The sequence below is a fragment of the Pseudophryne corroboree genome, chromosome 7 (genome assembly GCF_028390025.1).
Source record: "Pseudophryne corroboree isolate aPseCor3 chromosome 7, aPseCor3.hap2, whole genome shotgun sequence".
NCBI classification, from domain to species: domain Eukaryota; kingdom Metazoa; phylum Chordata; class Amphibia; order Anura; family Myobatrachidae; genus Pseudophryne; species Pseudophryne corroboree.
In genome coordinates this window covers 325,634,946-325,659,124 of record NC_086450.1, presented here as the reverse complement: position 1 = coordinate 325,659,124, position 24,179 = coordinate 325,634,946, and positions in this window count along the sequence as shown.

The window sequence follows — 24,179 nt, the reverse complement described above, 5'->3', positions numbered from 1 at the left end:
AACTTCACAGTTGGAATAATGCAGTCAGGCAGGGAATGTTCTCCCGACATCCACCAAACCCAGAATCGCCCATCTGACAGAAGCGTGATTCGTCACTACACAGAACACATTTACACTGCTCCATAGTCCAGTGTTGGTGTGCTTTACACCATTCCATCCGACACTTGGCATTGAACTTGATTATGTGAGGTTTGCAAGAAGCTCCGTAGAAACCCATTCCATTACCAGTGATTTTCAACCTTTTTTAACTCGTGGCACACTGAACAATATTTTAAAATTGCCAAGGCACACCATCAGTTCCCCACAGAAAAAAAACACACATTGGCCCTCACAGTAAAGAAAAATCCACACATACATTGGCCTACACAGAAAAAACAATCACATTGCTCCACACATAAATCATGTTGCTCCCTACATAAATCCTATTGCTCCCCACATAAATCAATCACATTGCTCCCCACATAAATCAATCACATTGCTCCCCACATAAATCCTATTGCTCCCTACGTGAATTAGTCACATTGTTCCCCCCATAAATCTTATTGTTCCCCACAGGAGAAATAAAATAACAAATATTAGCCCCTACCGGTCAGCTGTCCTCCTCCCTGTCCCTCAGTGGCGGGGATTGTTCATAGTGGAGTGCTGCGAATACTGAGCAGCGGGCAGTCGGGCAGGTGTGGATGTGGGTGGGTAAGGAAAGCTGTGTATGCAGGCAGGAACTGGAAGATGTGTATGCAGGCGGGTGGGCTGGCTGGGTGGTGAGACGCCGTGGCTGTGACCTATGATATCACACCGCCATGTCTTCAAGGCATAGGTCACGGCCAGAGCACGACTGATCCTCTACGAAGAGCCTGGGCCAACAGTTCACTCTGAAGGTACAGGAAGCTGCTCTGGCTCCGCGGCACACCTTGCAACTGGTTGCGGCACACTAGTGTTGAAAAAGTTGAAAGCTTAAGGCAGGCTAACGGTTTTTGTGCTTACATTAATGCCAGTGGAAGTTCGCATCTTTTCAGCTATGGAATCAGCAGAGTGTTGGCGACTTTTGCACCATGCGCCTTGGCAGTTGTTGACTCTGCTCTGTGATTTTACGTGGTCTTCCTCTTCATGGCTGAATTGCTGTTGTTCCTAAAGGGTAATGCTTTCACTTTCTAATAATATCACTTATAGTTGACTGTGCAATATCCAGCAGGGATGAAGTTTAACAAACCGTCTTATTGCAAAGTTGTCATCCTATCACAGTACCACACTTGAATTCACTGAGCTCTTCAGAATGATCCATTTTGTATCACAAATGTTTGCAAATGGAGACTGCATGGCTAGATGCTTGATTTTATACACCTGTGGCAATGGGTCTGATTGAAACACCTGACTTCAATAATAAACAAGTGTGGCCAGATACTTTTGTCCATATATTATACCTGGATCTGTATATTTTGTCTTTTAAGTTTAGCCCCCACTTGGTTTGCAAAACGCAAACAACCACTTTAAGGGTGCACCCAAAGTTATAGCAGAAGTATCAGAAAGGGAATTAGTAGTTTAATCAGCTATGGATTGTTTTGTTATAAAATCTGCCAGATGAGATCGTCCACATGGGCAAGGTGGCACTCGATAATGAGAAAGGTCCGAAAACCACAACAGTGGAGCATAATTGGCTCATGTTATAGGGAGAATGTCCAATGACCTTGAATATTGTAGAGCCCACTTATCAGCTAAGAGAAGGTCTATGAGGGAATAAATTATGGTCCTGAGAAAAATAAGTATAATCCTGCCCAGTTGGATTCTGCACCCACTAAACATCATATAAATCTTCTGCAAGGAGATTACGAAATGCAAGAGACGGACTAGAGTGTGACGAAGCAATGGGAGGCTGACAAGATTTACTTACAGTAATTTAGAATCTAGAACAAGATTAAAATTGCCTGAAAGAGTAAATGAACTCTAAGTTTTTCTATTGCTAAACACATTTTCCTAAGGAACTGAATGGGGTTAGACTTAGGGGCATAAAGGAAGACAAGCGTATCCCACTTATCCTCCAAAAGGCAAGTGAAAATAAGGAAGCGTCCACTTTTAAATTACTAAATTAAATGAATATCCCATTAGGTTTTAAAGGTCCATTAGTAAAATAACCGGATGTATACTTACAGTCCTTGAATACTGGGGGGGCCTAGAGAATAAAAATGAGTCTCTTGTAAGGTGACTACATCTGCTTTGTGTTTATAAATCATAGACAAAGCTAGCCTATGCTTGTTAGAGTCATTTAAACACTTGACATTTAAAGAAACAAACAAGTACCATTTAACCAGGATGTAAACCACAAGTTTAACATATAAACCATGTAAATGTTTGGAATCGCATTGCTGCAGTATTCCCCTTTAAAAAAAAAACCCATCCCCAAGGGGGGCTCGGGGGGCAGGGAATGAAGAAAGGGAGAGAAAAAGAAAAAACCTAGTGGGAAAAAGCAAAAAGACCCGATACATTGGGTCGGCATAGTTACCGGTAAATCCTTTTCTCTTAGTCCGTAGAGGATGCTGGGGTCCACATTAGTACCATGGGGTATAGACGGGTCCACTAGGAGCCACAGGCACTTTAAGAGTTTAATAGTGTGGGCTGGCTCCTCGCTCTATGCCCCTCCTATCAGACTCCAACTGTGCCCGAGGAGACGTATAACTTCGATAGAAGGATTTTACACAGATAGTGGCAATATTCACACCAGCTCAAACATACAAGGCAAACCAAACTAACGATCTTGAAAACACAGCAATAGCTGAATAACCAAGTAACAACGCAGTACTGAACTAAGAACAAAGCAGTACTGAACTAGGTAACCACTGCAGGATAACGAAGCGCTGGGCTGGCGCCCAACATCCTCTACAGACTACGAGAAAAGGATTTACCGGTAGGTAATTAAAATCCTATTTTCTCTTACGTCCTAGAGGATGCTGGGGTCCACATTAGTACCATGGGAATGTACCAAAGCTCCCAGAACAGGAGGGAGAGCAGGGAGGCTCCTGCAGAACTGATTGACCAAACTGTAGGTCTTCAGAGGCCAAAGTATCGAACTTGTAGAACTTAGCAAACGTGTTCGACACAGACCAAGTAGCCGCTCGGCAAAGCTGCAAAGCCAAGACACCCTGGGCAGCCGCCCAGGAAGAATCCACCTTACGAGTAGAGTGGGCCTTAACAGATTTTGGACACGGCAGTCCTGCCGTAGAATATGCATGCTGAATAGTGAACCTGATCCAGCGAGAAATTGTCTGCTTAGAAGCAGGACACCCAATTTTCTTGGGATCATAAAGGACAAACAGAGAGTCTGATTTTCTGTGACGAGCAGTCCTCTTCACATAGATCTTCAAAGCCCTCACAACATCCAAGGACTCTGAGGTAATTGAGGAGTCAGTAGCCACTGGCACCACAATAGGTTGGTTGATATGAAAAGCCGACACAGCCTTTGGAAGGAACTGCTGACGAGTTCAGCTCTATCTTCATGGAAGATGAAGTAGGGGCTTTTACAGGACAAAGCCCCCAGTTCCAACACACTTCGAGCAGAAGCCAAGGCCAACAATGTGACAGCCTTCCATGTGAGAAACTTGACCTCAGCCTCCTGTAAAGGCTCAAACCAATCCGATTGCAGGAAATGCAACACCACGTTAACATCCCAGGGTGCCGTCGTCGCCACAAAGGGAGGCTGGATGTGCAGAACCCCTTTAAAAAAAGTCTAAACCTCAGGGAGGGCAGCCAATTGTTTCTGGAAGAAAATGGATAAAGCCGAAATCTGGACCTTTACGGATCCCAAACGCAGGCCCATATCCACACCCGCTTGCAGGAAGAGGAGAAACCATCCAAGTTGAAACTCCACCATAGGAAACTTCTTGGATTCACACCATATTTTTTCCAAATACGATGGTAATGTTTAGACGTTATTCCTTTCCTAGCCTGTATCAGGGTAGGAATAACCTTGCACGGAATACCCTTCCGGGCTAAGATCTGGCGTTCAACCTCCATGCCGTCAAACGTAGCCGCGGTAAGTCTTGATAAGCGAACGGCCCCTGTTGCAGAAGGTCCTCGCAAAGAGGAAGAGGCCTCGGATCTTCCAGCAGTAAGTCCAGAAGATCCACGTACCAAGATCTCCCTGGCCAGTCCGGAGCAATGAGAATTGCCTGAACTCTTGTTCTCTTTATGAGTTTTAGATTTCTTGGAATGAGTGGAAGTGGAGGGAACACAGACACTGATTTGAACACCCACAGTGTTGCCAGGGCATCCACCGCCACTGCTTGTGGGTCTCTCGACCTGGAACAGTACCTCTGAAGTTTCTTCTTGAGACGCAAGGCCATTGTGTCTATTTGAGGCACGCCCCAACGACTGGTCACCTCTGTGAACACCTCCGAATGGAGTCCCCATTCTCCTGGATGGAGATTGTGCCTTCTGAGGAAGTCCGCTTCCCAGTTGTCCACTCCTGGAAGTAAGATTGCGGACAGCGCCACCGCGTGCTTTTCTGCCCAGAGGAGGATTCTCATTTCCTCTGACATAGCAGCTCTGCTCTTTGTTCCTCCCTGTCGGTTTATGTAGGCCACCGTCGTTACATTGTCCGACTGTACTTGAATGGCTTGATCTTGCAGATGATGTGTCGCTTGGAGAAGACTGCTGTATATGGCTCTTAGTTCCAGAATGTTTATTGAAAGAATGGATTTCAGACTTGACCACCTTTCTTGGAAGGTTTCCCCTTGAGTGACTGCGCCCCAGCCCCTGAGACTTGCATACGTGGTTAGAAGGATCCAGTTCTGAACCCTGAACCTGTGGCCCTCCAGAAGGTGAGGCATTTGCAGCCACCAGAGGAGTGAAATCCTTGGTTTCGGCGACAGACGTATCCTCAGGTGCATGTGTAGGTGAGATCCTGATCACTTGTCAAGGAGATCCTGTTGGAAGGACTGAGCATGAAATCTTCCGTACTGTAGAGCCTCGTAGGAAGCAACCATCTTCACCAGAAGGCGAATGCACTGATGAACCGACACCCGGGCAGGCTTCAAGACATCCCGGACCATTGATTGTATCACCAACGATTTCTCCACGGGTAGAAATACCCTCTGCACTTCCGTGTCGAGGATCATCCCCAGGAAAGACAATTTCCTTTTCAGATCCAAATGTGACTTTGGAAAGTTCAGGATCCAACCATGATCCCTGAGCAGATGAGTCGCGAGAGCAATGGACTGCAACAACTTCTCCCTGGATGATGCCTTTATCAGCAGATCGTCCACATATGGATTATGTTCACTCCCTGCCTGCGGAGGAGAACCATCATCTCTGCCATCACCTTGGTGAACACCCTTAGCGCCGTGGAGAGACCGAATGGCAGTGCCTGGAACTGATAGTGACTGTCTAACAGTGCAAATCTGAGATAAGCCTGATGCGGCTGCCAAATTGGAATGTGGAGGTACACATCCTTGATATCTAAGGATACCAGAAACTCTCCCTCCTCCAGACCTGAGATCACCACTCTGAAAGATTCCATTTTGAATTTGAACTCCCTCAGATAAGGGTTTAACGATTTCAAGTTCAAAATCGGTCTGACCGAACTATCCAGTTTTGGTACACGAAAAGGTTCAAATAGTAACCCATGTGTTTCAGATGAGGTGGAAATGGAACAATGACCTCTGACTTTTCCAATTTTTGGATGGCTTCCTGTAGAATAGCTCTTTGTCAGTAAAATTGGCAAGCCTGATTTGAAGAATCTGTGAGGAGGGAGTTCTTGAAACTCCAGCCTGTACCCCTGGGACACAATATCCAGTGTCCAGGGGTCTAGGCCGGACAACACCTAGACGTGGCTGAAACGTCTGAACCTCGCACCCACCATCCCATTCTCCAGGCTGTGCGGTCCATCGTCATGCTGAAGATTTTGAGGAAGCAGAAGCAGGCTTCTGTTCCTGGGAACCGGCAGGTGCAGGCTTTTTGGATTTTGCTCGACCACATCTAAAGAAAGTGGTAGGAGGCTTGGACTTTTTCGTCTTTGTGGTCCGAAAGGACTGCGATGATGATGCAGAAAAGGGTTTCTTCGTAGAAGGAGCAGCTGAGGGAAGTAAGGTCGATTTACCTGCGGTTGCCGTGGAAATCCACACATCCAACGCTTCCCCAAATAGACCCTGACCTGTGTAGGGTAGGTTCTCCACACTTCTCCTGGATTCCACGTCTGCAGACCATTGGCATAGTCAGAGTCCCCTGCGTGCTGAGACAGCCATAGAAGATAGCCTCACATTCAGAGTACCCAAGTCCTTCATGGACTCCACCATGAAACCAGCAGAATCCTGTATGTTATGTAAAAACAGTTCAATGTCCCTTCTATCCATCAAATCTAAATCCTCTAGTAATGAGCCTGACCACTTTACTATGGCTTTAGAAACCCATGCACAGGCAATAGTGGGCATTAACGCCACTCCTGAAGCAGTGTATATGGATTTGTGCGTAGTGTCAATCTTGCGATCAGCTGATTCTTTTAACGCGGTAGATCCAGGAACAGGTAAAACCACCTTTTTTGACAGTCTGGAGACAGATGCGTCAACTATGGGAGGGTTCTCCCATTTTTTTTCTATCTTCCTCAGGGAAGGGAAAATCAACAAGAACCCTTTTTGGGATCTGGAATTTTTTCTCCGGGGTTTCCCAGCACTTTTCAAACAATGCGTTTAATTCTTTAGACGCAGGGAAGGTTAGCGAGGCTTTTTTATTGTCAGTGAAGTAAGCCTGCTCAACCTGCTCAGGTGGTGCGTCAGTAATGTGTAACACATCCTTAATGGCCTCAATCATGAGCTGCCCCCGCTTTGCAAGGGATGCCGCCCCCCCCCCTCAGCACATCCCCATCACAGTCTGCCGCGTCAGTCGGTATCCGTGTCGGCTTGCATAATCTGGGCAAGTGCACGTTTCTTTGGGTATATGCTAGGGGATTTAGAAGTAATAGGAACAGAACCTGACCAAACTTCCATAGATTTCCTTAAAACCTGAGTTTCAGTCTCAGTATGGGCTACCCTAGTAGATATTTGAGATATCATCCCCATAATGGAAGCCAGCCATTGGGGCTCAGAGTCAGAAGTCTGAGACATGATATTACATTCCTGGGTACATGGAATGGATTCCTCTGGAGAAGATACTTCCTCTGCAGCATAAGACACAGAGTCCCTGGACATGGTTATGTGAGAATTTGCATACACACACAGGAAAATGTCAGACACAGTTTCCCCCAAGTACCTTCAAAGAGACACAGAGTTTGGAACCAGCACACACAGCGCCCTAGGGACAGTTATATAGGAACTGTCTGGTGCTGACTGTGTACCCTTAATAAACTACACAGTGAATTTACAGCCTCCCCCCCCCCCCCCCCTTTCTACAACCCCCTGGTACCGCACAGGATAGCTGGAGTCGTGTGGAGGGACAGCACTCCCTGTCGGCGTCACTGGAAGTGGATCTGCAAGTAAAAAATTACGCTGGTGAGCTGCTTGGTCTGCACTGAGGAAAAGCTCCGCCCCTAAACATGGCGCATCTTACCGCACTATTTGAAATTTTATACTGGCCTGAGGTTTTATGCTAGCAGTGTTAACCAGAGTCCCTGATAGCCTAAGTGACCAGTATAAGGGCAATTGCGCTGGCCCAGGGTGCCCCTCATAGCGCCGCACCTGCTGTACCACTGAGCCTTCCGGAGCGCAGTGTCAGTACTGCGCTCCCACCCTGTTGCCACCATTCACACCGGCTACCCGCTTGTTGGGTCGCCGGTGACACACTCACCACCAGAATCTTCTGGCTCTGTTAGGGGGTGGCGTCATGCTGCGGGAGTGAGCGGTCACCTCGGGCGGCTAACGATCATCACCCTCAGGAGCTCAGTGTCCTGTCAGCGGAGATAGTGGCCATTAACCTCTCAGGGTTGGACACTACTCCCCCCCCCCCCCCCCCCCCAAGTCCCACGAATCAGGGAGGCTTTTGCCAGCAGCCTCTCTGTGTCTAAAATACTCTAAGAAAAAATAAAACTAAAGAAGGTCTGGGAGCTCCCCTAGCTGTGACCGGCTCCTCCGGGGGCATTTTCTAAACTGAGTCTGGTAGGAGGGGCATAGAGCGAGGAGCCAGCCCACAATATTAAACTCTTAAAGTGCCAGTGGCTCCTAGTGGACCCGTCTATAACCCATGGTACTAATGTGGACCCCCCGCATCCTCTAGGACGTAAGATAATTAGGATATTAAAGGAGAAAAGCTGATCTGAGCCTTCAGGTAATGGACCATTTGGGCGAAGGTGAGGGATGTTTCCAAGCTCTACCTGGTAACTTGAAAGTAATGTCCCAATCCGAGAGAAGTTTGTCCCTAGCTACCAGGTTGGTGGTAATGTAGGAAGAATCTTCATGGTTTCTAATCAGTTTAACTGGAAAACCCCACCGATATTGTATTTCTAGAGAACAAAGGGCCAAAAGTCTACTTTTCGAGATAGTGCAGAGAAATCCAGGAACAGCTGTAGACCATCCAGGACATGGGAAATCCTCACTGACTAAGCAGCCTGGAGAATACATTATTTAGTAGAGAAAAAATGCACACATAGAAGAGTGTCTTTAGGTAGGGACCCAAAAACCAATTTGAGGTCTAAGTGATTTACAGAACAGGGACATAGCATAATATTCCAATTCTGAATTAGAGATTGATTCTGGAATGCCCCGACATTTAATTTTATTTCTCAGTAACGAACCTCCAATTTATCCTTAAAAGCTTCCAGCTCAGACTGTTGTTGGTCATGAGCGGAAATAAGATCATTATGTGATACCACTAATTCCTCCACCTTGCATAGTTGTCAGTGTGCTTTCGAATAGCTGAAAGGTCTGATTTAACTTCGCAGATAGTCGCAGTGAGGTCTTGGGTTAGGTACGATTTGAAAGCCGCCAAAACTTGACATATGGTTTTAACAGTGAGTGGAACATTGGAGTTTAGATCCACCCCAGAGTCCAGCAACATATTGGATGCACCTCCAGACATAGGGCCAGCGGTATGAGCAGGGAAATCAACCTGTAGGCGAGCTGGAAGATTGCACAGATTTTTTTACTAGGAAAAGGTAGTCCACTTTAGCTCTTTTCTGAAGTATGTTGAGATAAAATAAACTGAAAACATAAATCCACACATACAGACTTGTGCACACAATCATCCTGCACCGTTGTCAGAGTGGAGAAGCTGTGCAGATTATATAGGCATCAAAAACTTACAGGATAGGCATGTAGAGAATGGGTGACTGCAAAAGACATGAACGGATCACATCTGTAATAACAAAAAGAAGAGTACCTTTCACAAAGGGGCTGTAGTCATCCAGCAGAAACAATGTAAGTGAGGATCCCATAAAAACTTGTGACAGCGGGCACTGATGTTACAATGGACAGCATCTCAGACAGCAGGGCAGTAGGCTGATGAGGCCACAGGCACAAAGGAGAGGTCACCAGCAGCAGGCAAGCTTAGTATAGGCAGGCAAAAGCCTCAAGGACCCTGTATCCACAGAGATCTCTCTCAATGCTGGAGCAACCGGCTGCAGCTCCAACCAGGATGGCCACTACCATACTGCAGGTCCTGGTAGATGCTGGCTTCTCCACTCTGCACCACTCCCAGCCACCCCAGAGATCCAGTGACTTCAGGAGGCCGTATGCTAAGTAGGCTGAGCATCACATAGATGTTGGTAACAAGGAACCCCTGCCAGATGGAAACCCAAATCAAGGCTGCAGCTCTCGGAGGTCAAATAGGCCACGATCCCAGATTAGCCACAAACCGGCCGAGCACTGCACCAGAGGGGCCCACAAGGATGAGACAGCTGTGAAGTCACGTGTGGGGGTGGGGAAGCCCCAGGGATTTGTCTTAAATATGTAGGTAGCTTTGTAGCTGTTATGATCTGGAGTAGATACCTGGACTAAGTGACGCAGAAGTCTGGGTATGAGATGGATGTAGTGGGTTGGCTTGACATGTGGAACAATTGTAATGATTCAGGGTTGGTGTAGTGGCTGTTACAAAGGCTTCAAGGAGGTACCAGGTGGCGTTCAGACGATTACACTTGCCCAGCAGTCTTTTAGCCTCCTGCAATACTAGGCTTCACCTTTAGCAGCCACATTTCCAGGGTGAATTAGGTCCACCCCGTACTCAGATGCCCCCAGGACTTATGGATGGACAAGGCGACTATTGCAGGCTGGGCAAGAGTAAGGTACAAGTGCAGATAGATGTTCACTGGATACAACCTTGATTAAGCTGTCAAATTAACAAGCTGAGATCAGTAACAGAATGTATGTGGGGCAAGAATGCACAGGATGGTGTTAGCAACTAAACACAAACTGTATGTGAATGCAACAATGCACAGGGTGGAATAAGTGAGTAAGTATTAAATATATGTGAATGCAACAATGCACAGGATGGTAAACAATAATAGAATGAATGAGAGCAAAATGATGAGAATCTGTGTGGAAGGTCCACACAAAACCTGGATCCGATCAGGAAAATGATCTAGACTGGGTAACTGAACTTCAGGAATACACAGAGCTGACAGGTTCTCACATGTAGCAGGAACTATAACCAGCAGATTGAGAGTGATCTGGAAGGGAATATATGTGGCTAGTCCAATCAGCCCCAGGAATCCAGAGAGGAGATGATTAGAGGAAAGGACGTGCAGCTGCACTGCTGTATGTCCACAGAATAGCTAACAGACTAGTTGCCCAGCAACCGGGAACACTGCCTGCATGTAGCGTCCCGGTTGCTAGGTGCTTGGTGGCTCCCAGTCCCCCCTGCGGTAGCATTGCTAGTCGCAGGGCGGGACCTAGAAGTGCTGGCTGACGGAGGAGGTGCAGCGTCCCGGTCGCTTGGCAACAGCCGGGACCTTTGCCCTTTACGAGGTGCGTCACAGCTGTTAACAATAGCTCAAAAATATGTGGCCGATTTGGCTTTCAGCTAGGCTACACCATGGCATCCTGGCTTTTAACGTAAATTATAATCACAACACTCATACAAATGAAAGGAACATCAATCATAACCTTCATTTGATGCAAGCTATACGCAGACAAGAATACAAAACATGGCCTACAATGACTCATTATTAATGTATTCAGGTTTGCCAACTTTTACGCCAAAATACCTACTTGTGGGCTATGGGGGTAATTCCAAGTTGATCGCAGCAGGAATTCTGTTAGCAATTGGGCAAAACCATGTGCACTGCAGGGGAGGCAGATATAACATGTGCAGAGAGAGTTAGATTTGGGTGTGGTGTGTTCAATCTGCAATCTAATTTGCAGTGTAAAAATAAAGCAGCCAGTATTTACCCTGCACAGAAATAAAATAACCCACCCAAATCTAACTCTCTCTGCAAATGTTATATCTGCAGTGCACATGGTTTTGCCCAACTGCTAAAAAATTTCCTGCTGCGATCAACTTGGAACTACCCCCCATGTGCACTGCAGGGGGGGGGGGGGGGGGAGATATAACACTTGCAGAGAGAGTTAGATTTGGGTGGGTTATTTTGTTTCTGTGCAGGGTAAATACTGGCTACTTTATTTTTACACTGCAATTTAGATTGCAGATTGAACACCCCACCCAAATCTAACACTCTCTGCACATGTTATATCTGCCCCCCCCCCCCCCCCCCTGCAGTGCACGTGGTTTTGCCCAACTGCTAAAAAATTTCTTGCTGCGATCAACTTGGAATTACCCCCTATATCCCTGAACCAAAAGCTTGAGAATTTGAAATGCCATATTTCACATGCTTAAATCAGTTGGAATTAACTATTTTCATGTTGGAAAAATTTTCACTGTTGTGCAGTGTAGTTTGGAAAGCCATCGGAGGATTGTATAAAGTCTCAAAGAAGATAAGGAAAATATGTTGGGGCTATTCCTAGTCTATTATGAAGGGAACATTTTCTACTCATTTTTTAGAATATAGCGCTACTGTTGTATCTAGTATAGTAAACTACACTGGGAAAAAAAGAGAAAAGTCAAGCTACTTATCTGGCACTGTACTCAGGGATTCCTGTTTAAACTTTATTAAAGCATTTAAAAAAAATCCTATTAGTACAATATCCCCAGTTACCAATGCCGGAATTCCGACCACTGAGAATGCCGCCAGTTGGAATCCCAGCTAACAGGGGCAATTCCCACCCGCGCCACGAACCTGTGGCGAGGGAAGCAAGTTTCTTTGCGCTCTCCCTTCCCCCGTCGGCATTCTAGCGGTCGGGATCCTGGTGTCGGTTTGCTGTCCTCAACATCCCCTACCCAACGCATATATATATATATATATATATAATTCATATATCGTAACCCTTGACCAATGCAGGTGATCTCTTTACTGGCTCTTATAGTAAAACAATCATATAATGTAAATTAGAAAGTAATGTATTCCTGTATTATTACAGCTACGTGACAACCCTTTTTCAGCTGTAGGCCTCTTTATGTAGTAAACCTTAGAGACAGGAGACAAATTTATAAAAAAATAGGAAATTGAACACGATATGTATAAGAAAACCCATACAAGTTTTATCGCAGATCTCTTAATAAAAAAAGAGTCCATGTGTATGGTTTTATTCTGTACCTTGAGTATAGATTTTTCAGATGTGGTTACTCCCCATATGGAATAGCACAAATAGCAAAACACTTATATAGGCATATCAGGAACCTTTAAGGCGCTTAACCATGTATATACAGATGCGTTATTAAATGACTACACCCACACTTGAGCAGTGTAACCATAGAACGATGGGGACCCCAAAAAGATTGAGAAGAACTTGATAGCGTATTATCATTTCAGTTAAAAAATAATAATATAACATGAAATACACAAAAGATAAAGGGCGGGATGCATCAAACTGTGTTTGCAGCGGTTCCCCGCCTCTAACAGTGATCGCTTATGCGCTATTGCAGTTTCTGGTACCTGTGGTATTTCCCCCATCCGCCTTCCGGCTCTTCTCACATTCCCCTGCTCATCGCGTTTCTCCCTCATTGAAATTAACTGTCGGCTTCAACTTCCGGGTATGCGGCATTGAGGGACGCGCTCTCCTCTCCTCAGTCAGAGCTCTTCTTTCTACGCCATCTTGTGGTGGCGATGTACACCATTTAGGGCTAGTTATTCCTTTCCAAAGGCAGTATTGTTTATATTGTTTGTAAGTTTGCTGTTAGGACATATTTAGCAAGGTATATTTTTAGATTTGTATTTGTTTATTTTAATCAGCATTTTTATGTTTACTCAGTATTTCATGATGATATATCTGTTTAATTTTTTTGTCAATTTATGCACCACCACACACATATATATATATATATATATATAATACAGGGGTATCGTCTACACCAGCTGTCTGATGGATGCTCATTTAGGACCATGGAAGGTGTATCAGGCATGTAGTACCTGTACGGAACAGGGGGAACCATGCCTCTGATATGTTAATAAGCAGCCCCGCCGCCACAATACCCTAAACAGCCCGAGATAGACTTACCCAAACACACGCAGCAGAGTCTCCTCACACACATACTGGCGTCTGGTGACATCTACTGCGCATGTCTGTACAGCGCATGCGGGCATGCGCAGTACAAAGAAACAGACAGCGTGGAAAACTGAGGCATCGCGGTGACTGCTTGTTAACGCAGTCACTACTGTGCGGGGGGAGAGATGATGCATGCTGGCAAAAACAGAAATGGGAGTGCACCGGTAAGGTGCGTACCTCCCAGCCCTACCGCGGCGACCTTTGATGCATCCTGCCCAAAATCCCAAAACAACTGTAGATGAATGCAACTACTGTCAGAATTAAATTTGGAAAGCACATAGAAATACTGGTAAAATCACTCAAGCTGTCCAGGTATCTAGAACTTTGAGAAGGCAGTCAGCAAATTATTATGTAATCTTGCACAACTACCACTGACGCATTTCACTCTGCAGCAGTGACGTGTGGTGAGGTGAATAGCTAGGGAGGCACACATGGGGTTGGATCTGAATGCTGGGAGCCTGTCTCAGTACCTACTCACTGTAACTCTCCCATCATTACACTAAGCTACAGTGTCCTTTGAGTCTCCTACCTGCATCCCTGCGTCTTCTCTTGCTGCTGCACACTGAGCTCAGACTGCAGTGCACTTTCTGGTCACATGACACATCCAAGTGCCCAGTGTACAAGGCACACCCCCAGCTCCCTTTCTGTGCAGCTTTTCTGCCTGTGGTGTGGCTCCGCCCCCAGCTCTGCAAAGCAGTGTCTGATTGTAGAACTGAGGCAGAGCTGTTGCTGCCTCATCTCTACTCTCCCTGCAGCTCCAGGGATCACCACAAAGCTGGTGAGTGTCAACTATAAAAAGGATTATAATAAACAAAGAAGATGTTTTTAAATAAAATCTCAGGAGTATGACAGGGGAGGCTCTGCTACCCTTACCGCACATCCCTGCTCTGCACAGGGATCTTTTTCAGGGCAATGTGAGGGAGAGTGTAAGTGAGTTGACCTGTATACTGCGTCCAGCCAATCAAATGTTACTTCTGGATTAAATGATAACGTTTCTAATTTAAAATAAAATAATTTCTCTATCGTCCTAGTGGATGCTGGGGTTCCTGAAAGGACCATGGGGAATAGCGGCTCCGCAGGAGACAGGGCACAAAAAGTAAAGCTTTACGATCAGGTGGTGTGTACTGGCTCCTCCCCCTATGACCCTCCTCCAAGCCTCAGTTAGATTTTTGTGCCCGGCCGAGAAGGGTGCAATCTAGGTGGCTCTCCTAAAGAGCTGCTTAGAAAAGTTTAGCTTAGGTTTTTTATTTTACAGTGAGTCCTGCTGGCAACAGGATCACTGCAACGAGGGACTTAGGGGAGAAGAAGTGAACTCACCTGCGTGCAGGATGGATTGGCTTCTTTGGCTACTGGACATTAGCTCCAGAGGGACGATCACAGGTACAGCCTGGATGGTCACCGGAGCCTCGCCGCCGGCCCCCTTGCAGATGCTGAAACGAGAAGAAGGTCCAGAATCGGCGGCAGAAGACTCCTCAGTCTTCTTAAGGTAGCGCACAGCACTGCAGCTGTGCGCCATTTCCTCTCAGCACACTTCACACGGCAGTCACTGAGGGTGCAGGGCGCTGGGAGGGGGGCGCCCTGGGAGGCAATGTAAACCTATTTTTTGGCAAAAAATACCTCACATATAGCCTCCGGGGGCTATATGGAGATATTTAACCCCTGCCAGAATCCGTTAAAGAGCGGGAGACGAGCCCGACGAAAAAGGGGCGGGGCCTATCTCCTCAGCACACAGCGCCATTTTCCTCACACAGCTCCGCTGGTCAGGAAGGCTCCCAGGCTCTCCCCTGCACTGCACTACAGAAACAGGGTAAAACAAGAGAGGGGGGGCAAAATTGTGGCAAAAATATATATATTAAAGCAGCTATACAGGGAGCACTTATTATAAGGCTATCCCTGTCATATATAGCGCTTTTGGTGTGTGCTGGCATACTCTCCCTCTGTCTCCCCAAAGGGCTAGTGGGGTCCTGTCTTCTTTAAGAGCATTCCCTGTGTGTCTGCTGTGTGTCGGTACGTGTGTGTCGACATGTATGAGGACGATATTGGTGTGGAGGCGGAGCAATTGCCAAATATGGGGATGTCACCCCCTAGGGAGTCGACACCAGAATGGATGGCTTTATTTATGGAATTACGGGATAGTGTCAACACGCTAAAGCAGTCGTTTGACGACATGAGACGGCCGGACAATCAATTAGCACCTGTCCAGGCGCCTCAAACACCGTCAGGGGCTGTAAAACGCCCGTTACCTCAGTCGGTCGACACGGACCCAGACACAGGCACTGATTCCAGTGGCGACGGTGACGAATCAACCGTATTTTCCAGTAGGGCCACACGTTATATGATTTTGGCAATGAAGGAGGCGTTACATATTGCTGATACTACAGGTACCACAAAACAGGGTATTATGTGGGGTGTGAAAAAACTACCTATAGTTTTTCCTGAATCAGATGAATTAAATGAGGTGTGTGATGAAGCGTGGGTTGCCCCCGATAAAAAACTGCTAATTTCAAAGAAGTTATTGGCTTTATACCCTTTCCCGCCAGAGGTTAGGGCGCGCTGGGAAACACCTCCTAGGGTGGACAAGGCGCTCACACGCTTATCAAAACAAGTGGCGTTACCCTCTCCTGAGACGGCCGCACTTAAAGATCCAGCAGATAGGAGGATGGAAAATATCCAAAAAAGTATATACACACATACAGGTGTTATACTACGACCAGCTATAGCGACAGCCTGGATGTGCAGTGCTGGGGTAGCTTGGTCAGAGTCCCTGATTGAAAATATTGATACCCTGGATAGGGACAATGTTTTACTGTCTTTAGAGCAAATAAAGGATGCATTTCTTTATATGCGTGATGCACAGAGGGATATTTGCACACTGGCATCACGGGTAAGTGCTATGTCCATTTCGGCCAGAAGAAGTTTATGGATGCGACAGTGGTCAGGTGATGCGGACTCAAAACGGCATATGGAAGTTTTGCCGTATAAAGGGGAGGAGTTATTTGGTGTTGGTCTATCGGATTTGGTGGCCACGGCTACAGCCGGGAAATCCACCTTTTTACCTCAAGTCACTCCCCAACAGAAAAAGACACCGACTTTTCAACCGCAGCCCTTTCGTTCCTTTAAAAACAAGAGAGCAAAGGGATATTCATATCTGCCACGAGGCAGAGGAAGGGGGAAGAGACTGCAACAGGCAGCTCCTTCCCAGGAACAGAAGCCCTCCCCCGCTTCTACAAAAGCCTCAGCATGACGCTGGGGCTTCTCAAGCGGACTCGGGGGCGGTGGGCGGTCGTCTCAAGAATTTCAGCGCGCAGTGGGCTCACTCGCAGGTAGATCCCTGGATCCTGCAGATAATATCTCAGGGGTACAGGTTGGAACTAGAGACGGATCCACCTCGCCGTTTCCTGAAGTCTGCTTTACCAACGTCCCCCTCCGACAGGGTGACGGTCTTGGAAGCCATTCACAAGCTGTACTCTCAGCAGGTGATTGTCAAGGTACCTCTTTTACAACAAGGAAAGGGGTATTATTCCACTCTATTTGTGGTACCGAAGCCGGATGGCTCGGTAAGACCTATTCTAAATCTGAAATCCTTGAACCTGTACATAAAAAAGTTCAAGTTCAAGATGGAGTCACTCAGAGCAGTGATAGCGAACCTGGAAGAAGGGGACTTTATGGTATCCTTGGACATCAAGGATGCGTATCTCCACGTTCCAATTTACCCCTCACACCAGGGGTACCTCAGGTTCGTCGTACAGAACTGTCACTATCAGTTTCAGACGCTGCCGTTTGGATTGTCCACGGCACCTCGGGTCTTTACCAAGGTAATGGCCGAGATGATGATTCTTCTTCGAAGAAAAGGCGTATTAATTATCCCATACTTGGACGATCTCCTAATAAGGGCAAGGTCCAGAGAACAGCTAGAGATGGGATTAGCACTGTCTCAAGAAGTGCTAAAGCAGCACGGGTGGATTCTGAATATTCCAAAATCCCAGTTAATTCCGACAACACGTCTGCTGTTCCTAGGGATGATTCTGGACACGGTTCAGAAAAAGGTTTTTCTCCCGGAGGAAAAAGCCAAGGAGTTATCCGAACTTGTCAGGAACCTCCTAAAACCAGGAAAGGTGTCTGTACATCAATGCACAAGAGTCCTGGGAAAAATGGTGGCTTCTTACGAAGCAATTCCATTCGGCAGATTCCACGCAAGAATTTTCCAGAGGGATCTGCTGGACAAATGGTCAGGGTCGCATCTTCAGATGCACCAGCGGATAACCCTGTCTCCAAGGACAAGGGTATCTCTTCTGTGGTGGTTGCAGAGTGCTCATCTATTGGAGGGCCGCAGATTCGGCATACAGGATTGGATCCTGGTGACCACGGACGCCAGCCTGAGAGGCTGGGGAGCAGTCACACAAGGAAGAAACTTCCAGGGCGTGTGGTCGAGCCTGGAAACGTCTCTTCACAAAAACATTCTGGAACTAAGAGCAATCTACAATGCTCTAAGCCAGGCAGAACCTCTGCTTCAAGGAAAACCGGTGTTGATCCAGTCGGACAACATCACAGCAGTCGCCCATGTAAACAGACAGGGCGGCACAAGAAGCAGGAGTGCAATGGCAGAAGCTGCAAGGATTCTTCGCTGGGCAGAGAATCATGTGATAGCACTGTCAGCAGTGTTCATCCCGGGAGTGGACAACTGGGAAGCAGACTTCCTCAGCAGACACGACCTTCACCCGGGAGAGTGGGGACTTCATCCAGAAGTTTTCCACATGCTTGTAACCCGTTGGGAAAGACCAATGGTGGACATGATGGCGTCTCGCCTCAACAAAAAACTGGACAGGTATTGCGCCAGGTCAAGAGACCCGCAGGCAATAGCTGTGGACGCGCTGGTAACGCCTTGGGTGTACCAGTCGGTGTATGTGTTTCCTCCTCTGCCTCTCATACCAAAAGTATTGAGAATTATACGGCAAAGAGGCGTAAGAACGATACTAGTGGTTCCGGATTGGCCAAGAAGGACTTGGTACCCGGAACTTCAAGAGATGATCACGGAGGATCCGTGGCCTCTACCTCTGAGAAGGGACTTGCTTCAGCAGGGTCCCTGTCTGTTTCAAGACTTACCGCGGCTGCGTTTGACGGCATGGCGGTTGAACGCCGGATCCTAAAGGAAAAAGGCATGCCGGAAGAAGTCATTCCTACCTTGATTAAAGCAAGGAAGGAAGTAACCGCGCAACATTATCACCGCATTTTGCGAAAATATGTTGCGTGGTGCGAGGATCGGAGTGCTCCGACGGAGGAATTTCAACTGGGTCGATTCCTACATTTCCTGCAATCAGGATTGTCTATGGGTCTCAAATTGGGATCTATTAAGGTTCAAATTTCGGCCCTGTCGATTTTCTTCCAGAAAGAATTGGCTTCTGTTCCTGAAGTCCAGACCTTTGTTAAGGGAGTACTGCATATACAGCCCCCTGTGGTGCCTCCAGTGGCACTGTGGGATCTCAATGTTGTTTTGGACTTTCTCAAATCTCATTGGTTTGAACCACTAAAAAATGTGGATTTGAAATATCTCACATGGAAAGTGACCATGCTACTAGCCCTGGCTTCGGCCAGGAGAGTGTCAGAACTGGCAGCTTTATCTTACAAAAGCCCATATCTGATTTTCCATTCGGACAGGGCAGAACTGCGGACTCGTCCACATTTTCTCCCTAAGGTGGTGTCAGCATTTCATCTGAACCAGCCTATTGTAGTGCCTGCGGCTACAAGCGACTTGGAGGACTCCAAGTTGTTGGACGTTGTCAGAGCTTTAAAAATATACATTTCAAGGACAGCTGGAGTCAGGAAATCTGACTCACTGTTTATACTATATGCTCCCAACAAGTTGGGCGCTCCTGCGTCTAAGCAGACTATTGCTCGCTGGATTTGTAGTACGATTCAGCTTGCACATTCTGTGGCAGGCCTGCCACAGCCAAAATCGGTAAAAGCCCACTCCACAAGGAAGGTGGGTTCTTCTTGGGCGGCTGCCCGAGGGGTCTCGGCATTACAACTCTGCCGAGCGGCTACGTGGTCGGGGGAGAACACGTTTGTAAAATTCTACAAATTTGATACCCTGGCTAAGGAGGACCTGGAGTTCTCTCATTCGGTGCTGCAGAGTCATCCGCACTCTCCCGCCCGTTTGGGAGCTTTGGTATAATCCCCATGGTCCTTTCAGGAACCCCAGCATCCACTAGGACGATAGAGAAAATAAGAATTTACTTACCGATAATTCTATTTCTCGGAGTCCGTAGTGGATGCTGGGCGCCCATCCCAAGTGCGGATTATCTGCAATAATTGTACATAGTTATTGTTACCTAAATCGGGTTATTGTTGTAGGGAGCCATCTTTCAGAGGCTCCTCTGTTATCATACTGTTAACTGGGTTTAGATCACAGGTTGTACGGTGTGATTGGTGTGGCTGGTATGAGTCTTACCCGGGATTCATAAATCCTTCCTTATTGTGTACGCTCGTCCGGGCACAGTATCCTAACTGAGGCTTGGAGGAGGGTCATAGGGGGAGGAGCCAGTACACACCACCTGATCGTAAAGCTTTACTTTTTGTGCCCTGTCTCCTGCGGAGCCGCTATTCCCCATGGTCCTTTCAGGAACCCCAGCATCCACTACGGACTCCGAGAAATAGAATTATCGGTAAGTAAATTCTTATTATCTACATTATAACCGTATACTGCAATAACAAAGGGAATTCATAATACATAATTAAAGCATTTAAATACAAAGTAATGTGGAAATAAAGATTCACGCTATTGTTGTCCGATAATGATGGACTTTGGTCCATTACCATGCCAATTCACGCCGGTTCTGAGGGCTCCTTATCGGGAATTATGCTCAGGCACCTGAAGCATTATCCCAGATAAATGCCAGGTATCGAGGCTAATTGAATAGCCCCCGTTGGATAAATTATCTGTGGTAAATTACCACAAGTAATTGAATACCGGCCTTTGACTAATTTCTGATATTACCTCTATCGGTACACCATACAAAATTTGTCTTCCTTCATGAATTATGTCTTGAAAATAATGACTTGATGAGCACATTGTCCAACCTTAGTCACTGCCGTAGTGGGATGTATAATTGCTTAGGACCTCTTTTATATTTCTTTCTATTTGTTGTAGTTTTAAGTTCGTTGTTAGCTCCACAATTCTGCAGGGTTTTTTTTGGGAGTAGATTTTTACCATTCTTTCCATGTGGTAGTAATCTAGTTGGTTCACATTGTCATCTAGCCACTTTAGTACTTTGAATTTTTCACAGCATTTTCTGTATTAAAGTATTTTCTATATTCTATATGCATCTTAGTTTGCATAGAGTGTACTACGTACCTGTACGTAGGATTAGGTTTTCTTTTTGTTGCATGCCGTTCCTATCTGACCTTTTTCCTTTTTTACGCTAGATTATGTACTTCCTCCTACATTGTGCTAAATTTTCCTCAGTTTTGCGTCTTTGTTTGCTTATAGTGTACTAGGTACTTAAAATTAGTGTTTTGGTATGGCTAAGTCGCAACGTTTGTGGTGTACTAAACAGGACTATTTGGCACAATATGAGGATAGGTGTACAGTATGTGTGCACATCTGTAAATTGCCTCTCTTTCGGCAAAGTCAACTTGATGATGCCCCTCTGTGTTGGTAGATATCACTGAGATTGGGGAGCAATATTGTAAGTAAGGCGGTATTGCATACCATGAAGAAATTAATAGCTGGAAGACTGTACCCCCCTAACGCCATGCCACGCCATTTTCCCGGTGATTTGAGCAACACTGCTGCCACTGACGCGGGACTCTGGAGGGGTAAGTATTCAAGGAATAGGTGTAACCTGTGCGGTGTGGGCCCCCCGAGCCCAGGGGCCGTGTGCACCACACACATTGCATCCGTTATAGATATGCCACTGTGTGTCATGCTAACACACCCCAGTTATGAGTGACCACGCCCTTTTTTGTGCATTCACATAGAGTTCCCACTAAGAAACTATCTACTTGTACCACTGGTGGGGAGGCTAGCAGTGGGGCCGTTGTCACCTAGGGCGATAGGTATACAGCCTTGGAGAGAAGTAAAGTACTAACCAGTCAACGTCCTACTGTCATTTTACAGACAGTGCTTGAAAAATGACAGAAACTGATTGTCTCTATCCTTTTTATCTCATTCCAAGGCTTGATACAACTCGCCTCAGTGTCTTCGATATCTCTTTGACATTGGCGCCATATTGGTATTGTGGAGTTAGCCTTTAACAATCATTTTGAACAGACACGAAAAAAATCTGTATTTTTTGCATGTTTTTAAATCTGTAATTTTTCATTATGTGCTTTCTTATAAAGTGTATTCTTGTGCGTGCAATGTCCTAGTGCCATCTGCATTGTGGTTTAATAGTGTGTCTTATTACAGTGTGCCTTGTTATTGCAGATATTGTAGTTAGAGCACTTATTACTTCACTCATCCATCAAAATAAAATGTTTGAAAGTTTGTCCTATTTTGTGTTTGGGAAGGAAACACTTCAGAAAAAGGATCTCGCCAATTGTTCTCGCTTTTCTTATAAGCAACATATGCCAGTCTTGAGTGGCAGCCAGCTGCCGAGAACACAGATGACCATGCAGTACATTATAAAATATGTAAGAGATGAGAAGGGGGAACTTTAGGGAAGCTATTCTGAAATGCGTTTTTGTGATATCGGTATCTGATCATCTGCTCATTACATAATGAAACCTTTGACATTACAATCCTTTAGAGGCAAACCCCACTTTTAGTGGTCTATTCATGAAGCAGTGAAAAGTGCGGAGAAGTGAACCATGCATTTTGTGAACATTACCTCAACACTGTTTGGTTGCCGTGGGCAACTTCTCTGGCTTACTTCTCCACTCTTTTCCCTGCTTCATGAATGGACCCCTTAGTATCAAAAAAGCATTTCAGGTTAGAGGGTTTGGCATAATTTCAAAATATACAGTAAATATATACAGGTGGTCCATATATATATTTGGACACGGACACAATTTTTGTCTTTTTAGCTGTTTTATAATGTTATATAATGAAGATGCTTTTAAAGTACAGACTATCAGCTTTAATTTGAGGGTATTCATACATTTTTACTCAAAAGCTGTTTCATGGACAGGTCTGTTATTCTTTCATCAATTAAGCAGGCAAAAGACCTGGAGTTGATTCCAAGTGCGGCATTTGCATTTGGAATCTGTTGCTGTGAACCCACTAATTTGTTAAAGGAGTTATCCATGCAAGTGAAACAGGCCATCTTTAGGCTGCAAAAACAAAACAAAATCTATCAGAGGTAGTGGGTGCTTTAGGAGTGGGTTGCCAAATCACCAGTTTGGTACATTCTGAGAAGAAAAACAAACACTGGTGAGCTCTGCAACACAAAAAGGTGTGGACATCCATTGAAGACAACTGTGGAGGATGAACATAGGATACTTTCCATTGTAACTAAAAAACACTTCACAGCATCCAGCCAAGTGAAGAACACTCTCCAGCCAAGTGAAGAACACTCTCCAGGTGGTAGGGATATTATTATCCAAAGCAGCTATTATAAAGCGAAGACTTCAGAAGTGCAAATACAGAGGGTTCACCACAAGGTGCAAACCATTTTAAGCCTCAAAAATAGAAAGGCCAGAGTAAACGTTGCAAAAAAATAACAATCTAAAAAGCCATACCAGCTCTGCAACAGCATTCTTTGGACAGAAGAAATGAAGCTCAACCAGTACCAGACTGATGGGGAGAAAAAAGCATGGAGAAGGCTTGGAATGGCTCATGATCCAAAGCATAGCACATCATCTGTAAAACACAGTGGCAGCAGTGGCATGGCATGCCCCTGCATGGCTTCTAATGGCATGGATCACTAGTGTTAATTGATGATGGGACATATTGGAGCAACTTTGAAATGTGATAAAGTGAAGAGAGATAAAATACCAACCAATCAGGTCCTAATCTGGCTGATACTTCTCTCTCTATTTTATAACTTTCCAAGGCTTCATACATCTCCCCCATTGTGTCTGCTTACATTCAGTTGAATTCTGCAAAGATGATTGGACGTTGTTTCACAGCACAGATGGACAATGCCCCAAAACACACTGCAAAATCAACCCAGGATTTATTTATTTTTAAGACAAAGAAGTGGAATATTCTGCAATGGCTGAGCTAAGCACCTGATCCCACTTGCTGAAGATAATACTAAAGGCAGAAAAACCCACGAACAAACAACAACTGAAGACATCTGCACTAAAGACCTGGCAAAGCATAACAAAGGAGGAAACCCAGCATTTGGTGATGTCCATGGGTTCCAGACTGCAGGCAGTCATTGCCTGCAAAGGATTCTCGACAAAAGTATTAAAATGAACATTTTATTTATGATTACGTTAAAGTCTGCACTTCAATTGCATCTCCTTTGTTAGGCTTTTGAGGCTTACAGAGCCAAAATTAAGAAAATTGTGTCAGTGTCCAAACTCCAAATATATATGGACTTAACTGGATATCTCTGGATCAACGTATAATTATGCTGGGTTAATTGTGTAGGTTCTCCCCACCCAAATAAGATAGATATATATATATATATATATATATATATTTATTTATTTTTTATTTATTTTTTATTCAGGGCTTAATCCAATCCTGTAGACACATATGCACAACATGTCTCTTGAGCCAAG